The following is a 4,937-nucleotide window of genomic DNA, read 5'->3' on the forward strand; positions in this document are numbered from 1 at the left end:
TATAAAATTTTTCTATGCCATATTTCTTTCGAGCAGTGTATATAATATTTATTTAATTTATTATACATATATATATATATGGGACATTCCATGTCAACCGTAACACCGCCACGCCCAAAATTTGAGAGGGTTTAAAAATTTTTTTTCAGGGTGCAAAATTTACGTAAACATATTAGCTTTCGAATACCGAGTGGCATTTGAAAAAATTCAAAATGGCGGACTCAGTATAGCGCCTAGAATAAAGAGAGTCACACAATAAAAAGTTATAACTTGAAAAAAAAATTATAAGAGCACAGAGTAAAATTTTGTTTTGCATCTAAATTGTGTGTTCGTTCGTGTACTTTACGTTAGGTATATTGGATTTTTAAAAATTCAAAATGGCGGATCCAATATGGTGGACGAAAAATCGAAACTTAAAATTTGTAATTGAAAAAAATATGGTCATATTCTGCATCAAATTTGAAGTATAAATACCCTCTTGCGATTTTTCGATATAACGCATCCTTTTCGAGATAAAAATTCATTAATATCGAAATGCTGATTAAACTTGGAAGACACGTAACTTGTGCACGTGATAGGAGGTTTTGGGGTCACTGAAAACAAATCCGATATGATGAAGAATATGAAAATTCAAAACGGCGGAGTCAGAACGTGTGTGCACGCGTGTACGTGTGCGTGTGTGTGCTTGTATGCACGTGCGTGTGCGTGTGTGCGCCCGCGCGCGCGCGAGAGAGCATGTAAATGCTCTCAATGCGAGAGTGCATATTGATATCCTGATGTATGGACATCAGATCCTTCCCGATCTTGAAGTACAATTAGGCCACGAGAATTTGAACGATTACACATTGCAGATGTTTATTAATTTCAAGTTTTCTTTGTCGTCACCTACCGCCGGCGTTAGCATTACCCAAGATGTACCGCGTGGAGGTCGCACGGTCGGATTTACATCTCTTTGGGGTGCTTGATTAAAGTGAGTCCCCTTGCCTCTCACTTTTGCATGCGCGCGCATGTGCTTATAAGTATAAGTGTACGTGTACGTGTGTGCGTGCGTGCGTGCGTGAGCGTGTGTGTGCACGTACGTGCATGCGAGTAAGTAATTGGCCACGTATAAAAACCGAGAAAAATACTAAAAGGCGGTCTATTACGGGAGATACTAATACTGCACAGTAGTCATCGGTTCTGTTGCTGTTGAGTATCTAAAAATTAATAATTGCTTACTTTCATTCACTACACAAGCGTGTGAATTCTGAATTTTCGGTACAGGGGGAGCATTGGCAAACCTGTTTGACAAAAACTTCTTAACTTTGTTATATTCTCCCTTACTATAGTAAAAAAACGATATACTCTGAAATTTTCCTTTTGTCCAATGGAAGAGATCATGTGGTGTTAAAATAGCTTCTGTGGACTTTGCTTGAAGACTTGCACGCGTAGTTTCCCTTTTTAAAATAGCTCCTACACCATCACATGCTCCTTTTCCATGCACAGTTGCATGAAAATGCCATTCTGCCTCAATGTCAAAATCGTCTTTATGATGTGCGAGATTACACATTTGATAACGATTTTTATAGTGTTGTTTTGCACGATCCGTTACATAGATTATTTTATGGGGATTGGGACAGAATTTTTTAATCTCTTGCATTAATTGCTTTTGCATTGTGTACACAGCAGTAGTGTCGTGTGTCATGCATTCCGAAAGAAACACAAAACTGTGGTGTGCGATGTTGTTACCTTCTTTATAATAAATGACAACTGGGTGAACCGTACATTGATCATTATTATAATGAAAGGCTTGCGCTGCATCCTGTGCCACGTATGCGTAATTTTCGGAAAAATCAGAGTGCATGAGCACTTCTCCTTCTTGTAAATTAATTTTTCGTTCCGAGATATATTTCGATTGAATCTTGGAAACGAAATGATGAGGTTTAAATTTATCTGTTTACACCAAGGGGTTATTCACTCATTTTGGGGTGTACCAGAGATTACAATTGATTACTGATTTCAACTGATATCAATTGATTTCATCCGATTTCATGTGATTTCAATTGATTTCATCCGATTTCATGTGATTTCAATTAATTTCATCCGATTTTATGTGATTTCGTATCACCAACTGAATTCAAATGATTTCGCAAGTGATTTCAACTGATTCTAGGCAATGCCATTATGATTTCAAATGATTTTATTATGATTTTAAGCGATTTCATTATGATTTCTAGCAATATAATTATTATTTCAAGTGATTTAAATTACTTGGATATATAACTAATTACTTTCTCTATAGTCTTTTTTATTCCTAATTTTATTTCTATTACTAACATTGAGATATATTTGAAAAAGGCTGTGCTATTAAGTAATTAAATTTACTCAATTATATATTCTTTCAAGTATTCTTTACATTTGTTATTTATATCATTTATATCACTTTTTTAAATATAAATAGAATACTTTAAAATACGAAAGGAAAAACATAATAAATAATCTTGAGATTACGAAAATTAATTAATATGTATTTTATAAATATTTTTATTTATAAAAATAATTATAAAATTAATATACTTTATCAAACCGACAACTTTATAAATTACACTTGAAAAGAACATTTTGCTTTATCAAGCTATAACTTTTACAAATAAAAAACAAAATTACACTTTAAATGTACATTTTTAACGTAACTTAATTCTATCATATACGAAACGTTTCGTAACATGGGAATACGGATGTACCTATAATAATAATTATGTACATAATTATTCTTGTTAGATACATAATGTTTAAACTTAGCCGTTTTTGCACATATATAATAAGTTTCAGTTTCGAATTGCACAACGCATAGTATTAAAATATATAAAATCTAATTACTGATTATAAATACTTTCTAATATTATCGTAGATGTTCTCACTAAGTTTTAACCCTGATAGTACAAAAGAAGGACGTGAAATTGTAAGAACATAGTTTTTAATATCAATATACTCTTGAGTATTCATAGGCACAAAAATTAACTGTCTATCTGTGTCAATTTTATACCAATGACAAAGGACACCTATATTTTTAATGTTTCCTTCCGTTTTCGCAAAATTCTTTGAATATTCGATAGACTTCCACGTTATGCCATTTGTATATGCAAAACTAAGAATATGACCAATATAGCATTTTTTATTTAGTTTTTTATAAGGTCTTTTAAATAAGCACCAATCACCGATAAATATTTCATCATATTTTTTGTACTCATCATTTCCCTGTGCAAAACGCGATTTTTTAATATATGTAGTTAACTCAGATTCTCTAACACGCTGTATTCCATCGCTACTTAATTTGCACGAGGGTTTACTTAGAAGCCAACATATTGATGATTTCCTCACTATTAATTCCTTGCCATAGGAATCGGTTACGATCGTGAAAGGACTGTTAGGCTTAATTTCTGTTGTTATTTTGTCAAAATTAGTTCTAAACTACCCTGAATGCACGAAAGTGTCGTTAAGTCTTCTAATAAATCAAACTCTTCATTATCTTCAGTCTTATTTTCTGAATTTACTTCGTTAGAATTGATCGATAAAGATATATTATTATCTTCTTTTGTACAAGATGAATGTAAAGTTGAATAATCAGAATCAATATGGATGTCGTGTATGATTCTACTTTCTACATCTGATATGGGTACTGTCATACCTAGTAAAGATATCGTGATAAAAGCATCTTGTTTTGCAGATTCAATAGTATATTCCATTTCATCCAAAGAAGGAAGTTCAAATGTTGATTTATTGGAAAATGAACTTGATTCTTGAGTGCGTGGGAATTTATATCCTTCAGTTGATACGTTAGAATTACTTGTTGATATGTCACTTTGAAGTTGGATACGTCTAACTCTGTGGATAGCCTCTAAAACACTACAATTCACTATAGTTGAAAATGTGGAACTTGTTGAACGTAAATGCCTGAAAAAATGTTCACACGGTTGACTACTAAATTACCACGGTAAAAATAGTTCGGGAGAATCAATATCTTTCAGTAACTTTATAACATCTATCAAACTTTGTGCCTTTATTTCGATACATAGATACGCATTTAAAGTTATAAAATTATCAGTTATAGAATACTGTGAATTTGCCCGTAGCCAAGCTGTCCATATGCGTAGAAAAAAAATACAATACCATATATTATAAATCCGTTTTAATGGACTTAATGTTTTGTTTAAAAATGCACTCAAACACAAGCGGATAACGTATAAATACGCTATAGTTCCTTCACTTTCTGGAACATGTTTTGTTAATAGCTCGGAGACTTTAGAGTCTGATATTTTTAATACTGAAGGAAAATTCATTTTATCTTTTAGGGATAAATCTTTCCGAGTTAAACAATGTTTATCTTTTGGAACTGTGTCTATCAGAATATGTAAGTGACTAGCTGAGACTAAATAATTTCCCATTGGCAATACAATGGAGTTTTTCAGCAGTCTTGTTTTGAGTTTGGTGCCAATATGCGCAGTATCCTGTATAAAAATAGTTTCTGGTAATGACTCCAAAGTGCATTGTAATGCAGAAGGAACTTGACTAGGTTCACAATTTGTTTCTTTACAAACACCGGTGTTTGTTTTAATTCGCATTGCTCATAATAACCGCGGATCACCATCAGAAGACATACCTAGAACTCTTATACCTGCATTCTTTAAACATTTAACAGTGTAAGACCATCGCGCTTAATAACATCGTCAGCTTTGAATTTATTGTCAGTACTATATAAACACAAACAAAAAGAAGGTGCCTCATACGAGCGGTTGTACAATTATTACATATAATAAAGTGGCAGGATTATTAGTACTGAAATATTCTTCTATTTTTTTAGCACAAGTAGCTGTAAATGAATATGTTACAGGCATTCCATCATTGTTCAACGGTAAAGGAAAACCAACTAGTTGATTCGATTTAGAGTCATATTGAAG

Source organism: Vollenhovia emeryi, unplaced genomic scaffold (genome assembly GCF_000949405.1).
Source record: "Vollenhovia emeryi isolate VEMERY1.0 unplaced genomic scaffold, V.emery_V1.0 DF940137.1, whole genome shotgun sequence".
NCBI classification, from domain to species: Eukaryota; Metazoa; Arthropoda; class Insecta; order Hymenoptera; family Formicidae; genus Vollenhovia; species Vollenhovia emeryi.